At 41.6% G+C, this 24690-nt stretch overlaps 1 long non-coding RNA gene across 1 annotated transcript; it reads left to right on the plus strand.

Moving 5' to 3' along the window:
• The first annotated feature begins 369 nt into the window (after positions 1-369).
• On the plus strand, positions 370-8286 carry LOC137096620 (uncharacterized). Its single transcript, XR_010909550.1, has 2 exons — positions 370-546; positions 7354-8286. It is a non-coding gene; the product is annotated as an uncharacterized lncRNA (long non-coding RNA).
• The last annotated feature ends 16404 nt before the right edge of the window (positions 8287-24690 follow it).

A 24690-nucleotide genomic window follows, 5' to 3' on the forward strand; every position in this document is an offset into this window, starting at 1 on the left:
TCCTTACCTCCCCCCCCCCCCCCCGCTTGTATTCTTTATATTCTTATCCTGATCTTTCCTGGACTCTTATCCTCCTCTTCTTTCCACCTTTCTTATTTTCCTCCTTTCTTTCCCCTCTTTCCTTTGTCCTTCTGGCTTTCTGGCATTCTTTCTTTTATTTTCCAGAAGCCTCTTCCACCCTTCTTTCATTCCTGCTTCGTGACTTCATCCACCCTTCTCTCAGTCCCGTTCCAAATCTCGCGGGATTCACCTCCTGTCCAATTTCTCTCGTGTTATATTTAATTTATTTTGTTTGACCTTCTCTGTCCTCTTCCACCCCGCCTCTTCCGTCTCTCTTCCGCCCTTCTCTTCTTCCTTCCCTGCCTTCTCTCTGTTTATTTTTCACTGCCTCCTCCTACGCTCGCGAGACTATCTTCCAAGTCTCATTCCCACTCTCTCTCGCCTTGCTAAGTTCCTTCTTCCACACTTCTTCTTCCACCACGCTGACTCTCCACCACCTCTCTCCTCACATGCTTCATCTACAACCAAAACAATATTGGATTCAAGGTCAGTTTTCTTTTTTCTTCTTACTGTTAGAAGTTACTTGCCTTTACTTTATTACTTTATTATATTTATCTTTTGCACTTTGCTTTCCCTCTTTGTTTTATTTTAAACCCTATTGTTAATGTGTATTAGATCTGTGATGTATTTTCCCCTTGAATATTTATTATTTGAGCTTTGTGCTTTTCTGATTGATCTATTATTTTCCCCTCTCGCTCCTCATCTCCACTATCCTCTATTTTGTCATCTTCTATCCACTCAATTTAGTTTGAATATTGAATAGTTGCACACTTTCTTGCTTGTCTTTGTCTTTAAGATTTTGTCGATCTTTCTTCCTTTTTCCCCCTCTCCCTTCTTTTGACACTTTCTCTGAGAGAGGAACCTTAGACCCTTTTCCAATACCTTCCTTTCTTGTATTATATTAAATTTCATTCCTTGTTACCTCCTCCACTCCTTTCTTCTTATAGTTAAAATGCATGTGGCTAGAGATTTGCAGGCATCTGCCTGCATGCGATCAGGGTGGCTCGCCGTACCTTGGAGTCATATACTGGGTCCTTTCAGAGATCTCCTCTTGAGGAGAAGACCTCCTTTTGAACCATCGGCTGACCCCTCTGGTTTCGCAGTTCCCCCTGCCTCAATTCACAGAGGGAATGGAGCTCTAGCTCTACCCAGCCGTTCCCTGTCGCTTTGCAGAGCTCTAGTGTGTGCGACTCTCTGCCATGTCCATGCAGCCAGAAGTCCTCTTTTAAGAGTGTTTTTGATGGACTATGTGATGGCAAGGGATTGGACTGGATGGACTTTGTGGTCTCTTTCAACTGTATCATTCTATGACAGAACAGGGAGGGGTTTTTTTTTCTTATAAAGTCCTGGAATCTGGAGGGAGGGAAGTGACCTGAGTTTGCCTTCCAGAAGATGGCTGTATAGGGAGCAGTTCTTGGGCTTCTGGTATTTTGCCCCAAAGATGATTGAAGAGGTAGCCAAGTGTGACACCTAACCCTAGCTAAATGAGCATCAGATTTCTCCCTGCTCTTCCTTCACTCCAGGTTCATCTCAGATTAAATAAATTCAAGTTCAATAAAGTGTCCTCCCTTTTAACTCAATCCTGTATTTTCATTATGTTATTGGCCACTCTTCTAAAACAAGGGAGAGCCAAATCCTCAAGCAGGATTCAGACTTCCCCCCTATGTTTTCTTTAATTTAGGGTTAGATCACATTAGCCTGTGTCCATTGTGTAGACCTGTGCAAGTTAATGTGCCTCTACACTGCATTATTTTATTTATTTATTTATTTGCTGCATTTGTTAACCGCCGCTCTCAGCCCTAGGGCGACTCGCAGCGGTGTACAACATATAAAAAACATATTTTACAATAAACTACAATGACAAAAACAACATATCACTAATACACTATCATCTAATTACACTAAAATAATCCGCTTCGTCTTATCATAGAATCATAACCAATCTCATAGTCTATATTCCGTTCCAGTTGTCATTTCCAGTTACTGTAGTATTTAGTTAAATGCCTTCTCGAATAGCCATGTCTTCAGGCTCTTCCGGAAGGACATAAGGGAGGGCGCCTGTCTGATGTCAACAGGGAGGGTGTTCCACAGCCGGGGGGCCACCACTGAGAAGGCCCTATCCCTCGTCCCCGCCAGATGTGCCTGTGAGGCAGGCGGGATCGAGAGAAGGGCCTCCCCAGACGATCTCAAGGTCCTCGTGGGCTCATAGGCCGAAATGCGGTCCGAAAGGTATTTTGGGCCGGAACCGTTTAGGGCTTTGTAGGATAGCACCAGCACCTTAAATTGGGCCCGGTAGCAGATCGGCAGCCAGTGGAGCTGGAACAACAAGGGCGTTGTATGCTCCCTGCGTCCTGCTCCTGTTAGTAACATGGCTGCCGCGCGCTGGACTAGCTGAAGCTTCCGGGCCGTCTTCAAGGGCAGCCCCACGTAGAGAGCGTTGCAGTAGTCAAGGCGGGATGTGACCAGAGCGTGTACCACCGTGGCCAAGTCAGACTTCCCAAGGTACGGGCGCAGCTGGCGCACGAGCCTAAGCTGTGCAAATGCTCCCCTGGTCACCGCTGAAACCTGGGGATCCAGGCTCAACGATGAATCCAGGGTCACACCCAAGCTGCGAACCTGCGCCTTCAAGGGGAGTGCGACCCCATCCAGCACAGGCTGTAACACTATACCCTGCTCGGCCTTGCAACTGACCAGGAGTACCTCTGTCTTGTCTGGATTTAATTTCAGTTTGTTCGCCCTCATCCAGTCCATTACAGCGGCCAGGCACCGGTTCAGGACCTCGACAGCCTCCTTAGTAGCAGGTGGGAAGGAGTGACAGAGTTGGACATCATCTGCGTACAGATGACACCGCACCCCGAAACTCCGGATGATCTCACCCAGCGGCTTCATGTAGATGTTAAACAGCATGGGGGACAGTATAGAGCCCTGAGGAACCCCACAGGTCAAAGGCTGTGGTGTTGAACAGGAGTCCCCCAATAACACCTTCTGGGGACGGCCCTCCAGAAATGACTGGAGCCACTGCAAAGCAGTGCCCCCAAGACCCATTTCTGCAAGGCGCCCCAGAAGGATACCGTGGTCGACGGTATCGAAGGCCGCTGAGAGGTCCAGGAGCACCAACAGGGACACACTCCCCCTGTCTAGCTCCCGGCGCAGATCATCCACTAAGGCGACCAAGACCGTCTCGGTACCATGCCCCGGTCTGAAACCAGACTGCCGGATCCAGATAATCCGTGTCTCTCAAGAATTCCTGGAGTTGTGAGGCCACCACGCTTTCCATGACTTTGCCCAAAAAGGGGAGATTGGAAACAGGCCGAAAGTTGTCAAATTTAGTGGGGTCCAATTATGGTTTCTTCAACAGCGGTTTTATAATAGCCTGTTTTAGGCTCGCTGGAATTTTGCCTTCCCGAAGGGAGGCATTAACCACCACCGTTACCCACTCAGCCAATCCCCCTCTGGCCTCCTTCAGAAGCCAGGATGGGCAGGGGTCTAGGATGGACGTGGTGGGCCTCATTCCTCCGAGTATCTTGTCCACATCCTCGGGCTTCACAAACTGAAAAGAATCCATCAAAATAGGACAAGCAGGTGCTCGTGTCACATCCTCGGAGATTGCATTTAACATGGTGTCCAGCCCAGAACGGATCAAGGTGACTTTGTCTGCAAAGAACCGAGCAAATGCTTCGCAGTGCGTGACCGAATTGTCAGGGCTCCCGCCTGAGGTGGCGGGAGTTAAAAGACCTCTGACAATCCGAAACAACTCCGCCGGACGGTTTTTTGCAGACGCAATAGTGGCCGCAAAGAAAGTTTTCTTTGCAGCTTTTATTGCCGCGGCATATGCCCTTAGAAAGGACACAAACCGTGCTCGATTTGACTCGCTTGGGTCCGAGCGCCACACGCTCTCTAGTTCCCTCTTCCTTCGCTTCACCACTGCCAGCTCCTCAGTAAACCAAGGAGCTGGTTTAGCTCGGCTACTTGAGAGGGGACATTCCGGAGCGATCATGTCAATTGCCCTGGTCATCTCCCCATTCCAGAGAGCGACCAAGGCGTCGACATGGTCACCTGCCGAGGTGGCGGGAAAATTCCCAAGAGCCGTCAGGAATCCATTCGGATCCATAAGCCTCCTGGGGCGGACCATCTTAATGGGTCCTCCACCTTTGCGGAGGTTAGGGGGCGCAGTGAGCCTAAATCTGATCAGGAAGTGGTCGGTCCATGGCAATGGAGAGATGGACAGCTCCTCCACACCGCCACCCTGCTCCCAACCCTGGCAGAAAACCAAGTCCAATGTATGTCCAGCACAGTGGGTGGGGCCAGTTATTTGTTGGGACAGCCCCATGGTTGCCATGGCAGACATGAAGTCCTGAGCCGCTCCTGTTAGGGTCGCCTCGGCATGGATATTGAAGTCCCCCAGCACAAGAAGCCACTGAGACTCCAACGCCAGGCTCGAGACTACCCCCGCTAGCTCAGGTAGGGAGACTGTAGTGCAGCGAGGTGGACGGTACACTAACAGAATCCCTATTCTGTCCCGGTCACCCACCCTCAGGTGGACGCATTCAAAATTTGTGGTCTGCGGGATGGGACTCTTGGTCAGATGGATGGAATCTCTGTAGACTACTGCGACCCCGCCTCCCCGTCCTCCGGATCTCGGTTGGTGCTGTACGGAGAAACCTGGAGGACAAAGCTGGATAAGATTTACGCCTCCAGCTTCATCCAACCAGGTCTCCGTGATGCATGCCAGATCTGCCCGCTCATCCAGGATTAAATCCTGGATAAAGGTCGTTTTTCCGTTGACAGATCTGGCGTTCAACAGCACTACCTTCAATCCAGAGGGCCCGCTCACCTGGTTACACCAATTTACCTTAGGAGACCAGTTTGGGATTATTAATGTGGATAAGCGGTCCGAATTAGCCCGAATTTGAGGTCTCCTTTTTCCGCATCTCCCCCTCCCCACCACAACCTCTATGGGGGCCCCTCGGCTCGTGGAACACCTCCCCCCCTCCATGCCGCTGCCCAAAACCAAGGTCTTAGTTTCTGTATTGCTAATTGTTTGGTTTGTTGGCCCACTCCCTTGTTTCCCTTTCTCCCCCCTCCCCACCTCATTGTTGTTCATAGGCTCCAGCCCACTTCCTCCCTTGCCCCTTCCACTGGTCAGTAATAACAGGGACAGTACAAATAGGGGGATGGGGGACCACATGGAAAATAAAAGAATCAAATGATGATAAGCGTTCCAGCCACAACAGTTAGATAGTTCATAAAGTGCAGGGTCTTAAAGTACAACACAATCAACAACACAACTCAGTCACAGCACAACTACGTGCCGTTGGGTAAATTATAAAGTGCAAAGATCTTAAAGTGCAGCAATACCCGAGTCTCGCTCTCAACGCTAACTAAAGTGCGGCATAGAGGGTAGGGAGGAAGGATATAAGTGCTAGTGCAATTAGCAGCAGTTAGGCAGGCGCCTTAAAGTGTCATATTGCGTTCTTATGTCAAATTAGCAGCAAAAAGCAACCAAGGAACGTACTATGTTGGTAATATGTAAACACACTATTAAGAGAATGTCGGTGACAACAATCGGGTAAGGTTAGTATGATTCCAGATGTAAACTCTGGACGGTTGATGTAGAAAACGCGGATGAGTCTTCTGTCTTCCGGAGATGGTTAACACGGCGGTGGTCAGCACAAATTGGTCTATCACAGTATCGATTAACACCAAAAAGAGGTCAGCACAAAAGGTCTACACAATATCGGTCAACACAGAGAGGTCAGCACAAAGAGGTCTACACACTGCCTGCCCAGGGGTCTACACACTGCAAAGAGGTCTACACACTGCTTGCCAGTATGGAGAAGGCCCAACTGGTTGCAGATGGTAATGGGCTAGGTAGCTAGGCCCGGCTCAAGTAGCCCAGGGCCCAGTTCCACTGGCTCCTGCAATGCAGTGGCCCACTCGGCAGGGCCTGGAGGGTAGAGGCCTCGCATCTGGGATGGGCTCCGATGGAAAAAGCCCAGTTGGGAGAGGTAACGATGTTGGGCCTGACGGCTGGGCGTCTTGTGCGGCTAGATGGTGAAGGCCCCGCCGACAAGCTCCAGACGGCAAGGGCCTAGCAAGACGACGCCCACAATGCCGCGGCCCGCGCGGCAGCACAGATGGCAAAGGTCCCACGGCAAGGGCAGCCCCAGCGGCCTAGGCAGCAGGGGCCCCAGCTGAGGTGTTCGCAGCTGCTGCAGCTGCTGCAAGCCGGCCTCCGCGTTGATGCAGACAGGCATTGATGCAAGGAGGGCGTCCCTGGCCTTGGCCTCCTGCAGTAGCAGTAGCGGCTCGTTCTCTCCTGCCGTTCGTCGCCGCCTCGCTCCGCTCCCTTCCGCCTCGCTCCGCTCACCTCTGGTGGTAGCTCCGCCGCTCCACCGCTTCGCACGCTTCGCCCTGATGGAGGGGGGCGAGCCGGCCGCTCGGATGGTCTCGAGCGGCGTCCACGTTGGCGGCGGCGGTGGTCCTGGCGGCGGCAGCGGCCCTGGCGATTGGCGGCGGCGGCGGCCCTGGCGGTTGGCGGCGGCGACGGCGACGGCCCTGGCGTTTGTGCTGGCGGCGGCGGCCCTGGCGGAGGCCCAGCAGAGGCTCCAGAGGCTCCAGCGGCAGAGGCTCCAGCGGCAGTGCCCAGTCCGCAATCGCGGGTAAGAACAGATTGATGTTGCTGTAGGAGCTATAAATTGTGTAAAGCTGGCGGCCTAACTGGAAAGCTGTTGGCCTGGTTGGAAGGCAGGCCGGCCGCGATGCAATGGCGGCGTTCGCTTCTCTCTCTCTGCCTTCCTTGTGCCTTCCTGGCTCCTCCTGGCTCTTTCTCCCGGCTCTACGACCCTCTGTGGGGAGCCTGAGGCTCAGGGTCTCTCTCCCCTCAGTTTGAAGATGGTTGGTGAGGGGGGGACTCAGGATTCCTTCAGATTATAATTTGTGGTTGGGCAGCTCAGCGTTTTCAGCTGCCGACCACCATACCGGAACCGGAAGCATTTGGCAGTGTAAAAGCACCTTCAGTTGGGTGAAGGGTAGAAAACCTGGAATGCTCACTGGACATTGTGTAGATACTCAGTGTTGGATTCAATGTGAGTCTACATGTTTTTGTCTGTGTAGAAAAACCCAGTTTAATTAAGTACATTGTAAGGGAAGGACTATTCTAAAACAGCAGGGTTAAAATTTAAAATAACACTTTTGACTTAATGCTTCCAATCTAGATGATGTTATACTCATTTGGAAATAAAGAAAATGAGCAAGCTACATATTTAATGCCCTACATATTTAATTTCGCAGTGCTACAAGAACCTGCTGTTGTAACTTCTCTGAAGACCCTTCCAGACAAAGAAATGGGTTTTAAAAATTCAACACCTGAAAGCAAACCCAAACATGGAGCTGTCATTCCCAGCAAATAATCCCCTGGTTTGTTTGTAGCAGATTTTAGAAACCCACACGTTGGACATGGGACATCCAACAGAAGTTTTCTTTTAATTATTTTATTGACTCTCTGAGATGTGCTGGATCTCATAAGCGCTGATTCAGATATACAAATATGCACATAAGCAAATTTCTTGTCAATATCTCTCATCACCCTCCTATTACCTTTATGCTTGCTCTCTTAAACCCCACTTACCTTTAGGGTCACTTGCCTGCCATGCTTGTGCCCACTGTGTAAATGAAAGCTCTGTTTAAGCTGTGTTACAAGCTGAGCTGGTAGCACAGCTGGTTAATCAGCTGCAATAAATCACTGCTGACCGAAAGGTGGCAAGTTCAAAGCCCGAATCGGGGTTGAGCACCTCACTGGTAATAGCTGTTAAAAAATAGCTGTTAAAAACTGTCCAGTTCACTGTCTACCTAAGCAGTTTGAAAACAGCTGTAAGCTGTGAGTAGAGAAATTAGGGACCGCTTAAAAGTGTAGAGGTTAATTTATGACACCATAAAAATGCCAGAGAGCAAGGAGAAAATACTACAATCAAAAAAGGTCGGCATCATAGTGGATGAAGCGACAGCCCTCCCTGTGGCCGAATCAAGCAACCTCCAGGACCTGAAGTGGAAGAACTGCTAAATGGCTTCTATCTGTCTGTATGTCTTGTATGTCAAAAACGGCATTGAATATTTGCCTTGTATGTGTGCATTGTGATCCGCCCTGAGTCCCCTTCAGGGTGAGAAGGGTGGAATGTAAATATTGTAAATAAATACAAAAATAAAAAATATATGAGAACCAAGAAATGGTTGCAGAGAGTTCTCATGGGAATTGCTTTCCATTTGTGCTTCCATTTAGCCACTTATGTGCCTGTGGCTCCATCTGTCTACAGCCTCATCAACTTCATTATTTTAAAATGTACACATGCATTGGAGCAATCACATCAGGGCATTTTCAACCAATCTCTTATAAAAGCACCTTTTGAACTCATGTTTTTCAGCCAATTATGCGATTCAGCATGCATTTTTGGCAAGCATCATCTAGTTGCCACCTCTTCTTTTAACCTCGTTTCTTTTGGATTTTAGGGCCTGTGTAGAAGGGCCCTGAGGCTACACACAGTAGCAATTTTAGGGAGTGACAAGAGAGCAACATGGGCTATACATGATGAAGGCTTTCAGTGTCTATTTTCATGACTGAAAAAATATTTTTCCACAAGTTACAATTAGCACAGCATATATGATCATAGTCACATGAATCTACTTCCTTACAAGATGCCTGTCAAATATAGCCAAAGCAATTCTACAGATGATAACCTGAAGAACATGCAGAAGAACGGTGAAATGTATATAATCATATCAGTGTCTACCTATTGTAATTACAAACAATTATCTGACAATAAATAACAGAACCTGTGGGAGGTGGCAACTGAATACTACTTGTTAATAACTGGATACATAATGTGAGTCAAAGTCAGATCTGGTTGTGGAACTATTTGAATTTCCACTTGTATGAAGAGCGTTACTTCTGCATAGCATTTTATGTATACATATTTCTAGTGAATAATCTGTATGCTTTGGCTTAAAGGATAACATCTTCAAGCTAAAGATTTCTCTGAATTCATTTTACATTTATCACTTGACTAAAGAGTAATTTAAGAAGCAGCATTTTTTATTTTTTGCTATCAGGAGAATTTTTCTTGGTACTTTGAAAAAACAAACCCCTCACATCAACAATGTATTTTCTTTTTGGCTTTTATCTTTAGAATTCTTCTTTCTTATCAATGTGTCTGCGGCTTGGGTTTAGATTCCAGCAATGCATAGTAAAGCTGAAATGTTTTAAATGGCTAGTACTGAAAGATAAAACCCTACCATCCACAAGCAAGAATAGCACTGCATGTATTCAATCTTGTTTAGGTGACTCTATTTGACATGTACAGTGTATATTTCAGGCTGGGGGTTCAGGGTGGACAGATGCACCCATCTGTACACAATTCAGGGTTTTATAAATTGGTACTGAACTTAGGCAAGTTGCATTAGAATGAAGTGTAAGTGTGTGAATACACATTTAATCCAGCAAATAATACTGTGAATCTAAATATAGAGATGTAGCAAATACACTGCCTTTAGTGTATGTCTTTTATTTCCGTTTTCTGTTCTTCAGAGTCCCTATATTTCATCCTCTGCCCATAGTTCAATCATAATGGGAGGTGTGGACATTACATAATCCATGCGTAAGAATGGCAGGAATAAAATGGCTGCCAATGCAATAGTAATGGGGTGGATAGAAGGAAAAAAATGTCTATGAATCTCCCTATTAATAGTGATTATTACTTGAAGTACTCTCCCAGGTACTTTCAAGCTGTGGATGGTTGAATCCATGGATGCAGAATCCTTGGACAAGAGAGCTGACTGTATGTCCTTAGCTGGCCTGACCCCTCTCCAGTTGATCCTAACAGTCAGTCATTGCATTGGATGAAGGAACTGCCAAAACGAGTGCAAGGATGAAGATGCTTCCTGTCTCCTTTATGTGCACGGTGACAACCAGAAGCAGGATGCCTTCACAATTCATTGTTGCAATCCTGCTAGCTGGTGGATGAGAGTTGGAAACATCTCCTTCCTTGAGTCCTGAACAACAGCTGAACAAACCTCCTTTGCATGATGCAGCTGCTGGCTCTTAAGGCGAACAAAGGAATGCAATTACATTGTTTTAAGAGTTCTAAGGACGCCTCTGGGCAGGCCCTATATCCCAGTATCTGATCCCAGGTTTTCCGTTTATCCCAGATTACCTGGCTGTGCTGATTTATATAATCTAGTTTAAAACAGAAAACTTGGTATCAGATCCTGGAATACAGGGGTTGTCTGGAAGGGTCCATAGTCTCACAGTGAGATTACAAAGTCTTATTGAATTGGGAGTGGTTATGGAAATGAAATTGTATGTTGCAAATCCATCAATGTAATACAGAATTCTTATTGATAAGTCTTTTCTTAATTCTGAGTATAGCTTGCAGTAGGAAGGAAGCAGCAATGGTCTTTTGAGAAGTAGACAACATTCATCTCGGTATCCTGTATCAAAACATAAAATAACTAATCTGTCTTGATTTACTAACTTGTTCCTCAGTGGGCAATGCAATATCAAACCCGTTTCAGCTTTTTTTGTTTAGCTCATGACATTAATTGAGATAAATTTAATTTGCTTAATACAAAGTAATATTTTACATGGCTCAGAGTGGGTGGGATTTATTTGAGAAATAATGAACTTGTCTGATTTGATTAACAGTCTAACAATATCTGTTGCAGTAATCTCACAATTCACCACTTTCAGACAAACAAGGCAAATTAAGTGCTTCGGTAGCATAACAAAGCCAATAGTCACACAGAAAAAAACCCATGACAATGTGGATAATTATTGCCACAATACACTGAAAGCAATCAGGTTATTCAAGAATCCCATCTGCCTACAAATGGTATAAAAATTATATTCATTTCCAATTAAAAGAACCATTGTAGTGACTTTTTCTCCCCGATCCCATGTTTATTTTCATTGTAAATATACAATTGATGTAGCTCTGGAGTTCACAAACTCTGTTATAGGAAATTTCCATAATCAAATTAAAAACCGTTGAATTAAAGTTCTTCCCAAACTATGAAAGCATGTTCAACTGATTCTTCTTTTATCCACTGAAAGGAAATACATTATTTCAAAAGAAAATATGAACAAAGATTAATGGGCCTGAAAAATCAGAGTTTTAAGAAATATATTTTGACCCTTGTTATAGAACAATTTTGATCAAGGAGTAAAGACAGGCGTGTTGCAGTGTTTAATGGGATCAAATGTTTTATTGTCACCCAGTTCAAACAGAAACTAATGGACAAAGGAACATGTAAGCCTCTCTGGCTAACTGGCAAGTTAACTAGATTTATAGAACATATTTATTGTTTCAGTTCTATAAGGTGGACAGCAAGGCTAGCAATTTAGTTTTGTTGAGACATTTCAGGCTTGCTCTTCCATTTTACCCTGATTGTATTACCGTTGTTTAATATGACCCCTTGTTTGTTATGTCTGCAGAATTTGCTTATCCCTGTTTTTGTGACTGGTGTTTGTGAGTTTGGATTTTAGCCTTCAGTTGCACTTTGAGAGCCATTTGGTTTTATTTTCATATAATACGGAGCAGAGCATAATATAAACAAACAAGAAAAAAAACATTAAATGTGGATGTCTTCTATGTAACACAGAGGTTACCAACCTTGTTTTGACCAGCGACCACTTGATCAGAGACCACTTTGTCTAAGGACTATTCTCCAACATTAGTACCAAAAAGGTTACACATCAGTTTTGGTCAATGTTAGATTTGATTTGATTTGGAGTGCCTATTCAGAAAATTGCATTGGATAGACGACATCAGCTTTAGTTTTTGATACAGAACATATGGCATCCAGTAGTCAACATCTGTTCACCCACAGAAAACCATATTTAATAAGTCTTGGCACTAGAAGAGGGTTTTGCGAGACCAGTCATTCTCGTTGCAACAGTGTAGTAATGGTGAGGCCACAGACCATATTTTAGTTCTTGCAGGTCACTGATTGTCCACGGACCACAAGTTGGAAACTACCGATGTCACAGAAGCAAGGAGAAAAAAATGAATATATTTACTAACTCAAGACAAACACACACCCAACTACTCACTTTATCTATTTGTCTGAGCCAGATGTATTTTGCCATATTTACTTGAGTACAATGCACCACTGATTGTAATGCGCATCTCAATTTTGAAGGTGCAGATTGCAAAAAAAAAAAAAAATGTTGTCGAATGAATGCTCAGCTTCCCCTTACCTGTTGGAAGTTCTGCTACCTGCCATGGAACAGGCAAGGGGAAACCATCCCCTTCCTTCAGGCCAAGGCTGGTAAAAGCGAAGGGGAGGTTTTGAAGGCCTCGTGAAAGAGGCCAATTGGGAAGCCATGCCCCACTATCAGACTGAGGCTGGCTAGTTCATCAGCCTTGACCTGATGGAGGGACACAGGCAGGTTATGTGCTTTATTCTAATGTACCATTGAATCTAATGCATGCCTCACTTTTGGCTATGTAGTTTAGTCAAAAAAGGTGAGCATTAGATTTGTGTAAATAACTTATATCGCAGGGAGTCAACAGATTATTGGAATATTATTTTGTTTGATTTTTTAAAAAATAATCTGTGTGGGTCTTTTTCTTTTTCTTTATTTAGACAGGTGTGAGACAATACAAAACTCCTACTGAACTACAGCTAACATCTTTACAAAGATCTTTGGCTCACTTTTATATTTTACTGCATTTTTAAACAAATAAAAAACATTTAATTTTTCTATTATTTGGACATGTCACACACACGCACACACACACGCACACACACACACACACACAAACAGAAAATCTTTCTGTGTATCCAGATCCCTGAAGCAAGAGTAACAAGGGTGATTATTTGCATCACAGTTTGGCTGCCAGAACTGTTCAAGTAGAAAATGGTTGTATAGCATTTAAAAAACCATATATAGGAAAGGGAATGAAAGAGAGAGTGCAGTTGGAAGATGGCAAACATCATAGCAATTTTGTTGCTTTTTGAGACAATGAGAGATACTAGAAATCTTATAAATTAACCCTTTTAAAGGGATAAAAAGTATATAAAGGGGAAAAAGCAATGTTTCAGTGGCAGGATTTATGCTCTTCCTTTAAGGCAATGAAATGAATTATAAATTCATCTACATTTATTGTAAAGAAACGTATTCATTTTATATACTGCTTTATACTAGAAAAATTGGGGTAAAATAAAAAGATTAACAATTACAAAATTCAAATATAAAATCATGACTGATTTTTTAAAAGGAGAATTAAAACATTTCCAATTAAAAACATATATTAAGGATCAAAATAGATTTGAAAGATATCAATAAAAAAAGAAACAATTAGAAAAAGGTATGGCCAAAGGTGAGACTTGTGTTTGTGTTAAATATTTGTAGTCTGTTCAGCAGATTTCATTGAACTTCTGTAAAAATTACATATTCAGGGTAGTGGGGTTGCTCATGCAGCAAAACAAAATCCACAAAAGAGTGATACCTTTACTCTCCAACCAAAATGCACAAAACACATAAGGAAAGCTTTTGAAACTCTGCTGGCTTCTTCATCCAGTAAAACATGTTCAAACTAAGAGATTGACGGTGTTGCAATCATAGGCCTACATTTTATCTTAGATGTTATTTCTATTGTTTGGTTGAAGTATCTGTTCAATAGATAATTTATTTTTCGTGTTACCCTACATGTTTCGGGTTTATATTTCTTTTTGAAAAAATAGCAATAATGTGTAAAAACTTTGCCAATTTGGAATGTTACAAGTTACTTATCTTTCTGTATGGAAGTACTTGATACAAATATAGAGATGGTTTGAGACTTAAAAATGACATTTTTACAGCTTGACATGCTTTGCAGAAACTTATAATATGTGTTGTTATTCAACCTTGTAAAAGGCTTCCATGCTTTTCCTGTTTTACAAGCAGCTCTTAAGGACAGAGTGGGGAAGAACAGTTTTTTTTCACAATCCTAGCAACAGGAGGGTAGAGGTATAGCAAGGAATGAAAACATCTAGTGATATTTAAATTGCAGGTTAATCTGTAAGGATAGAAGGCTTATCACTCTGAGGAATTCTGGCCAGATTGTGTTTATGTGATACAAAATACTCCTCTGTATCAGTTTGGTTCCTAGAGGCCTTCAAAGTTGCATGTTAAGCCATGTGTCTCTGGGGAAGTCTTGGATCATATGGCTGAGCTAATTTCTGAAATCCCTTCAAATCTGCATCTTCTTCATAATATATAAATGTTAGATTTTAAAAAGCCAATCCTGATTTAAAATTGTGACAACTAACCGTAGTTTGCAAGTATGACAATAGTACTTTACCCCCCCCCCCCCCAAAAAAAAACAAACCCCTCTATAGTGGAATTGTAAAAAGCATGGTGTAGTGGGATTTTAATCTTGGATTATGACTCTGGAGACCATGGTTCAAACTAACAAAAATCCTAAAATAGGTTCACCTTAGGCTCATATAAATCTTGTGATAATCTTTATACTCAGATTATCACATATACCTAAGTTATCAACTGATGACAAAACTGGCATAGAATTCCAATTTTAATTGGACTGGCCTAGTTTTCTTGGTGTGAATGCTGTTCTAACTCCTGGTCTGATCCAGTTGTTAACCTGTTGTTAACCTGTCTACCTACTGTGTGCCCTGGTGCACATGTAAGGGTTTCACTGCTGAGAGTGTGTTCAAGTTTATATCTGCAGGGCTGTCTTTTACAAATTTGCAGAGAGCCCTACAGAACTGTAATTCCAGTTTACCAAATCCCCAACATATGGGGTGGGGTTGAACCGCTTGCTATGTTGTAGGGTGGTGGTTACAGCTGGTTAAATGGCAGCTAGTCAAATACTCTCTCTTGTGTAGTCTAACTGGTGTCATGTGATTATAGCTGCTGCTATATTCTGCTTATCCTACCTAAATGAGGAGCTTATAGCAGCTCTCATCTGGAAAGCAAGTCCATGTCCAGGTCGGTCCCACAAATTTAAAATAAAACAACATATACTTTAAAATCATATAATTAAAATATCTAGCTTAAAAATATTATTTAAAATCAACATATGCCCTGTACAATATTGAAATGGAGTTCTGGAGCTCCAAGGCTATGCCTCAACTAAAATGCTAGCATAAATGAGAAAACCCGAGGGGGGGGGGGAGGTATGCAGGAGACGAGGCTGTGTTTGTAGAGCACTCCTGCAGTTAGTTTTATTTCTATTTTATTGTTTTATTCGCCAAGTAGTTTATTGCCCTAGTCTCTTATCAGGCAGAGAAGGTGTTTACATTTCCCTCTGCTTTCCACCGGGAACTTTCGGTCTTATGACAACAAAGCTAAAGGTCTGAGAAAACAAACTGAAAACAAACTGAATACCTTTTACTACAATGAATAATGCCAAAAGAAAGAACGGCTCCAACAGGAAAAAAAGAGGGAAATGGAAGCCCCAGAGAAGAACAAATCTTCCGAATAATCAAGAAAACGACGAGACCCTCCCCAAACAACGAAAGATCACAGACCTACTAAATAAGGACCCTTCATGTAAGTCTCAATTCCTTTATGGACCGTTCTAGGGGTCACTTAGAGGGAATAAACTCCACCTTGGAGTCTGATGATCAGGGCTTGCCAGATAATAGCTTTATCGAGCTCTCTATCTCTGCTGAAGAGAATATAACAAAGGATAAAGAAAACCTGGGAGCTAGTTACTCCAATTCCTGTTCTTCATCTTCTTCTTCTGGAATCTCTCCTTGTCCCTGTCTCCATCTTTGTCCTTATCTTTACCTTCAGCTTTTTTGTTTTACATATATGTTCCTTAGTGTGATGGAGGTGATTTACTGGCAGCTGTTGGAATCTGCAGATTGATATACTGCATTGTGTGTGTGTATTTAGAGTGTTGAATTAAATTAAATTGTGCAGTCAATTTCCAATGTATTTTCCTCAATTATCCCTAGTACCTTAAAAGAATATTGGTGGTAGGAAGCAAGACTAATTAATCTGAAATATGTTTTCAGCATGCAAGTGATGGTGAATTTGTTGAAGTAAAAAAATTCCCCCCCCCCCCAATAATAGTCAGGATTTGCTTTGCTTTCTTTCCTCTTAAAATTTGTTCATTTGGTTTGCAACTTAATCCTTTTTAACTAGTTGCAATTAAACATTCTTCATTTTCCCCTTCAATGTCAGTCTTTGTATTCTTTGCCCATTATATCCCACAAAAGCAAAACCTTTCTTCATTCTGTGGGAGGAAGACTCTATCTGCTTTGTACAAAGCCATTCTGGTAAGCAAAATGCACACTAATGGAGTGGCCCATCCATATAAATAAAAAATAACCTCTATTCAATTTAACATTGTGAGTATTAGTACTAAAGTTTAAAAGTTGGTGTTTGGACAATGATTTTGTGGAAGGCTGCATAGCACAGTCATAGAACTGCAATTTGCTTATGACAGAGAGAGAAAATCGAGGTGCTACAAGGTACTAGGAGATATTTCTAGCTTTTATCAACATCTACATGGATTGAAAATTATGTAAAATCACAACTGAGAGTATTTATTTCATTACCACTTAGGTCAAATTCTATTCTGGCCTTCTCTTTCTTAGAAACAAACAATTCAAAAACATGATATCAACATGTCTTCTTAGCTATTCATACCCAACTTCAGGGATCCATACTAAATAGGACAAGACAGAACAGTAAAATAAAACAAGCCCCTTTGGCAAAGTGGGGAAAAGTCTACAAGTATACTGCATGCCCAAGTGACCCAGTTACCTCTTGGTCAAACTCAATTATTCTGACACCTGGGAAGAAAAAAATGACAGGATTATTAGACTAGTTTAGACAAGATAAGAATGACTCAAAATTATTTGAAAGGTTTTATATCTAGCTATGGCCTAGAGCAGAAATGACCCAGTTAACAATGATGTTCCAGCTATCTGTATTAGCACTCTGTATCAACTCCAGGAAAACATGCAGTTTCCATTTACTAATGATATTAAATTGTTGACAGACACTGCAGCACCTCCAGGATTTTTCAGCTTTGCAGCAAAGCCAATGGGGATGCATGCGGGAACTCCCAGAAATGTCTGGTACAGTATGAATTTGGCTTTTATGTGACATTTCAAAAATGAGGTATACTTTTCTAACAATTTTCTCTTTCAACTTGCTCTTGACTTGTTCATGCCTTTTCCCAATGCCTGTCCTCTGTTTTTGAGCATCTACGCTAGTAACTGATATATCTGTCAATGCTGGAAAATGTGCTTTGCAAAGCATTAGCTTATTTGGGTCACATACTGTATAATGTCGAAGATTTTCAGATGAGAAATTAGGCAACAAGCTATACTAACATGTGCTGACTTTTGAAAAAAAAAAGAACATTGTCTAAGAATGGTTAAATTAATTTCTTGGAAATGTAAATTACACTCAGGCCTGACTTATGTTTGTAGAAATCACTGGGATATTAGCATTTGAGGGCATCAGGAAAAGAGATTGAAATTCTGACATAACTACACATAGAGAAATGTGTTTCCCTTTGGGTACAATGCTTGTTTTTTTGTGTGGAAAAGACGAAGATAAAAGTAGAAAAATGCAATTAAAAAGAGCCATATCTAGTATGAACTGGATATTGTGTGAACAATAATAGAAGTTTAGTCAAAATGACTAAACCTTGGACACATCATGATTCACTGGGAAAACACAGCACAGCAAGACGAAGATCACTAAAGAGAGAGGAAAGAGAACTGAGGAAGGCCAAACTACTACACCACTACTACGGAGAGCAGTAGAAGGGAATAACAAACACCGGATTGGAAGCAACCTTGGCGTGGGGGGAATGAGAAGAAAACTGCAAAGTTGGAGCTTGTGAAGCTTAATGGAGGCGATAGGCTGCTGACACTCCTCTCCACTAATTTACTAACTTACACACTACCAAGCTACTGGGAGAGTAGAGTGAGGAGAGTGAAGCTGGAAGCTAACCTTGACAAAGGAAAAAAAAAAGAGAAGAAAACAGCAAAGTTATATTGAGTAAGGTAAATTTTTATAGGTTATATGTCATATCTCATATGTAGGATACTCCCAAAAAGACCTGTGTAATGAATGGCTGTATGTAATCGTGACAATATATAGTAGGAGCTAGCGCAATTGAATAACTGGAATAGCACTTTAAAGCACTTTAAAGCGTACTAGCACCTGATAAAATTGATGATGATTGTAATCATTGTGAATAGACCATTGTAAAAGTAGATGTAGGGCTCTACACTTGGTTGTAAAGAAAGAAGAAAGAAGAGAAGCAGGAATAACCAGAAGAATATACTAGACAAAGAAATAGGACGGGAAGGCGAAATAGAAGTGTTGGAAACCAGGCATAGCCGGATAAGAGGAACGCAAACTTGGTGAAGGCTGGAAGGAATAACTAAATTAAACAAATAAATAAGGAAGTTAGAACTGACAGCAAACTCGATTGGGAATATACTAACTACTGAGGACCCGCAATATAAAAGGGAAAAAGATGGAACAAATGCTAGCAACAAAAGGCAATAAATTGCCACAAGGAAGAAGACACTCCCTACAGGGAGAAAAACCACAGAAAATGATAGGGGAAAAAGTTGAGAAAGCCCAAGAAGAGTCATCCACTGCGGGCATAATGGCAGAGCTAATTAAAATCCAAGAGGCACAAGGAAAATTACAAGAGACACAAGAAAAAATACAAGCATCCCCAAAGAAGTATGAACTGGATATTGTGTGAACAATAATAGAAGTTTAGTCAAAATGACTAAACCTTGGACACATCATGATTCACTGGGAAAGATGTTAATTCTTGGTGAAGTAGAAGTCAGTAAAAAAGAGAGTAAGACCATGTTACAGGTGGATTGTTCCAATAAAGGAAATTACAGCCTTAATTTTTCAGAAACCGTGCACTGCTTTTGATGATTAAAGAACTTGAAGGCTTCCCATTCATTGGACTGCCATAAAGCAAAGCTGATTTGATGGTAAATCACAAGAACAATGGCCAAACGTTGGTGTATTTGGACAGGCACTCATACATATTAAAAATATTGCTTTGAAAGTTATGTTTAAAAGCCAGAACTAAATAGTTCTTTTAAAAAAACAGTTGGACTTCATCCCACGCGTTGGGGATTGTTATTTTTCCCTTAAGGTTCACAACACCCCATTTAGAAATTAAACAAATGATTTTCCTATTCCCATCTCATGTTTTTCTTGGTTCAGCTTTCTTTTCAAATTAACTATTTGCCTTCTCATCACACAGGAGACATTCCCACTGTCTCCCCCCCTGTTTTCTTTTACTTGAAAAAAAATATCCCGTGTTTGTTCTTGCAGAAGTACTTTTTAACATGAGATCATTAAATGGGATTTCTTCTATTCTATATTATTTTATATTACAATGTATAAGCATATTTATCATTCATCTTTTTTTCCCTTCAAATTATAGCCTGGCTTCTCAACAGTTTGAAGAACCGAGAACCAATCCTCGGCTTAAAAGATTTGAGGATGTCTGATAGCATCAACAGCAAGCTCATACTGGTATTTCACTGTTTCTAAAGTGCATTTTTCCCCTATGCACACTGCACATATTTTATTTGTAGTGCAAAAACATGAAATAATAATACAAAATTTAAAACGAAGAACAATTTTAACCAATAGAAACTTACCAGTAATTCAATTGGAAGTGTGGGCCTACTTTTGGCTGATGAGATAATCAAGTTAATTAGGATTGTTGTTGTTGTGTGCCTTCAAGTCGTTTCAGACTTAGGGTGACCCTAAGTCTAAAGTTTAGAGCGGGGGTTGGGTAATGACCTTGGAGGGCCTCTTCTGGCCTACAGGCCTTAGTTTGAGGACCCCTGCTCCATACTCACGAGGAGCAATAGGCCAATGTAAGTGTTTAGCTTCCACATTTTGCTTTTCATGGTGTTTCTCTAGTTCTGTGCCCAGAATACATGCTGCATTTGTCTGTTCATGGACTAATGAATATAGTAAAAATACCTTCTGTGACCAGCAGCACAAATCACAGCTTGGAACACTAGGTCTGAACATGGATCTAATGCTGATAAACCTTAGGAAATGGAAAATGAATTTATTATCACCAACTCCAATAACTGAATTCATTTAATTAGTTCAGCTATCATAAATTAATTCACATTTTAAAAAGTTAATCTCCAAGGTTCACCAGGGGATTTACAGAGAATGGCAAGGAGGTTGTCATTATTGATCCTAGAAGCATATTGTGTTCCTGGCATAATCAGCAATACTCCTTTTATCCTTTTAAAGCTGCCTTTTCCCAACTGGGAATTTACAAATACAATTGTTGCCTTGGGATGATGATACCTTTCCACATCTGGAAAATGTGAGGTTTAGAAAGCCAGTCCTGAACAATGGCATCTTAAAACCAGTTGAGTTCGATTGATTATTATTACTATTCTTATTTATTTACTTCTCTCCTGCTTTTCTCCCACGATGGAACTCCAAGTGACATACAGCATATAAAATCAATTACAAGCAAAAACTAAAAACATGAAGCCTGACAAATAAGAAATTAACAATTTAAGACATTTAAACATTATGAATATTTTTATCACTGACCTGAATCTCATCTCTCTTTTTTTTTGCACTTGCCACACTCACCAGCATGTATTCTTTAAGCACCTTATTAATAAATGTTATTAAGATGTTATGTTAAAAAAGGGTGGAGTTAATTGATCTGAAGTTTCCCTGATTCTTCACCACTGATTGTGCTGACTGGGGCTGGTAGAATCTGCAGTCCAAGCACATGTGGAGGGGTACATGATTCCCATCCCTATACCAAAGTGTCGTAAGAAATGATATATTAATTCAACTGCATGACACTGATTCTCTGCAAGCACAGAAATAAGTGACTGGCTGCAAAGATCACTGAATCAAAGATCAAGAATTCTTATTAAAAATGTATGTAGTTCCTTTAAATAATTATTTTTCTGCACAAATGACCCATTGCACACTCTCCAGCTCCCCACTGCTTATTAATAAGTGTGATATGTAAAGACCAGTATCAGAGAACATTTTTGCAGATCTAGCTCAGTGAGACATTTCTGTTGGGGATGAGAGGGTGTGAATTTTGCTGGCTGTATTATTTGCATTCAAATTCCATTCATAGAAAATCATGAGGTAGTCCCTGAAAAAAATTGAGTATGGATGCCCTGACAAATTTGTGAACATCCTGCAACTTCTCCATGATGACATGATCACAACGGTCTTGGACAGCAATGGCTCCCAAAGATGGAATCAGGTGTCAAACAGGGATGTGTTATTGTCCCAACCTTACTTTCCATCTTCATCTCTATGATACTTACTTTGTTGAAGGGAAGCTTCCCACCGGCATGCAAATCATCCATCAGAAAGATGGCAAGCTATTTAACCTCAGCAAACTGAAAGCCAAAACAAAGTCACACCAATTTTATAGTTATTATAGAACTCAAATATGCTGACAATAATGCTGTGCTCATTAAGAAGAAGACCTGCAAACTACTCTAAACACCTCAGCAGAAGCATATGAAAAGCTTGGCCTCTCACTGAACATCTAGAAAACCAAAGTGCTCTTTCAGCAGGCATCAGGCAATCCTTCTGCAATGCCAGAAATACAGCTTAATGGTATAACACTAGAAAATGTTGATCATTTCTGCTACCTTGACAGCCACCTCTCCACAAAAGTCAACATTGACATTGAAATACAAGACCATTTGGGCTCTGTGAGTGCAGCATTTTTTTTAATGAAGCAGAGAATATTTGAGATTTTGGGACATTAGTAGGGATCCCAACCCTATCAAGGTAGAGGAAATGATCAACATTTTCTAGTGTTATAACATTAAGCTGTTTTTCTGGCATTGCAGAGGGATTGCCTGGTGCCTGCTGAAAGAGCACTTTATCTTTTCTAGATGTTCAGTGAGAGGCCAAGTTTTTCATATGCTTCTGCAAAGGTGTTTAGAGTGGTTTGCAGGTCTTATGCTTAATGAGCACATCATTATCATCAGCATATTTGAGTTCTATAAGCCTGTGGAACATGAACCATCTAAAGAAATCAAAATCACAATGTGGAATTTTTCCATCAGCATTTCTTCTGAAAAATCCTGCAAAACTTTTGGGAAAACAGGCGGACAAATGTCATCATGCTGGAAGAAGCATTGTAGTAAGTAATAATCCATGCAGGGATTATTGACGATATGTACTGGCCAGTTCTCATCATTAACAGTCTTGAGGTACTGAAAAGAGAATATTATGCTGGTGCCTCAGAAAACACTTCCAGTGGTTATGGTGACAACTCAAATCAGCTAGACAGATTTTTTTCTGGCCTGCCAATTCAATTCCTAGTTCCCAGATTACTTTAAAAGTTGGAACACAATTATCTTTCTCTGTTTTTATGGCACAGTTCTTGGATGAAAAACACAATGTAAAATAAATGTATCCAAAATGTGTACAAAATTGTTCAATTCAAAATGTTGTTTATTATGGTGAAAAATGATCCAAAATGTGCACCAAATGAGTAATATGGAACATGTATATAAAAATAAATATGAATCTCCATGCAGGTTTTTTAAATAAGAAGAATGATGGAGAAAACTTTAAATTAAATAAATGCATAACTGAGAAGAGCTGAGTATAGACTGATTTATACTTTGCTAGTGGCATATCCTATGAAATAGGAAGTTTGGACATGCCCTCTATACACGTTATTATTTTGGGTTCCCCCAGAACATCTGAACATAGCACTGGTTTTGTCATTGAGTGAGCATCCTTGTATGCTAGAACTCAGATATAGTATTATTGTCTTATTCAGCAATTTGCTGCAGACTTGAGTATTCTGATACATTCCAAACTCTTTCAATAATGCTTCATGATTATTTTTTTAGAGCTTTATGCTGTAGCAGTTCAAGTGAAAACAGCTTCAAGCATTTTCACAAACAGTCTAAAGGTTCAGTTGTAAATGGAAAATGGTGTGCTTTAAATTCAAAACGACACATAACAGTAAAGGGAATGTCATTTTCTAGGTCTCTTAGGTCAACTGATTGCCTTGAAATGACAGATCGCACATACTTTCTTATTTCTATTCCACTGATTCTATTCAACAACAGGTGTAAACTACTTACTGCACAGGTCCTCAGGCTTTTAGTTAGAAATGTGTATTTTCCATAATGACAGTGATGTGTCAAGTTTATTAATTTGAAATGGAGGGAGAGGCATCATTGCTTTGCAAAACATCCCACCTCTCCTTCTATACTGTTCTATCACAACTTTCTGAATTACATCCTGAGGTTATAACATTCAGTGCTTAATGGAGGATAATTTATTTTTAGATATAATGTCCATTGATCCAAATTATATCTTACCAGCAGAATAGCCTTGCAAATGTCACATAAGGACATCAAAGTATGGATTTTCATGATCTTTGTAAAATACTACTTTTTGTCATGAAATATCATTTTTAAATTCTTTTTGGGTTGGTATGAGTGTAGGTCTATGTGTAATGTTGAAGCTCCGGAATATCTGTAGGGATATCAAGGTGCTTGTTTATAAAGCTATTGTCCTCCCAACCCTGCTATATGCCTGCGAAACGTGGACTGTCTACAGATGTCACATGCAACTCCTGGAATGATTCCATCAGTGCTGCCTCCGGAAAATCCTGCAAATTTCTTGGGAAGACAAGCTGACAAATGTCAGCATGCTGAGAGAAGCAAAGACCACCAGCATTGAAGCGATGGTCCTCCACCATCAACTCTGCTGGACCGGCCACATTGTCCGGATGCCCGACCACTGTCTCCCAAAGCAGTTGCTTTACTCCAAACTCAAGAATGAAAAACGGAATGTTGGAGGACAGGAAAAGAGATTTAAAGATGGGCTCAATGCCAACCTTAAAAACTCTGGCATAGACACTGAGAACTGGGAAGCCCTGGCCCTTGAGCACTCCAGCTGGAGGTCAGCTGTGACCAGCAGTGCTGCAGAATTTGAAGAGGCACGAATGGAGGGTGAAAGAGAGAAATGTGCCAAGAGGAAAGCACATCAAGCCAACCCCGACCAAGAGTGCCTTCCACCTGGAAACCAATGCCCTTACCGTGGGAGAAATGCAGGTCAAGAACAGGGCTCCACAGCCACCTACGGATGCACAAGAATACTGATCCTGGAAGACTATCCTACTTGTCCAACGAGGGATCGCCTAAGTAAGTAAGTCTTGAAGCTCTGATAACTTCTCTAGTTACTGACTCAATATCTTAGTGTATAACAAGAAATTCAGAGCTGGTTTCATCTGTAGGCAGAGTGAGGCAACAGTTGTCAGAAGTCATGAAAAAGCAAAAAACAACAACAACCCTTTATAATTTAATTTGTTATTACTGTATTTATATTGCTAGGAAGCAGGGAGACTTGCTAGCTGGATTTTCTGTCTCATGAGCATACATACTTTTTACTTAGGCGATCCCTCGTTGTCCAAGTATGATGGCCTTCCAAGTGTAGTGTCTTGGTGGTGGATACGTAGCTGACTGTGGAGCCCTATTCTTGACCCACATGTTCTTCCACAGTGAGGGCATCAGTTTTGAGGTAGAAGGCAACTGCGTCAGATGAAAGGCAACCCTGGCTTGACTCTCCTT

This window comes from Anolis sagrei, chromosome 3 (genome assembly GCF_037176765.1).
Source record: "Anolis sagrei isolate rAnoSag1 chromosome 3, rAnoSag1.mat, whole genome shotgun sequence".
In the NCBI taxonomy this organism is placed as follows: Eukaryota; Metazoa; Chordata; class Lepidosauria; order Squamata; family Dactyloidae; genus Anolis; species Anolis sagrei.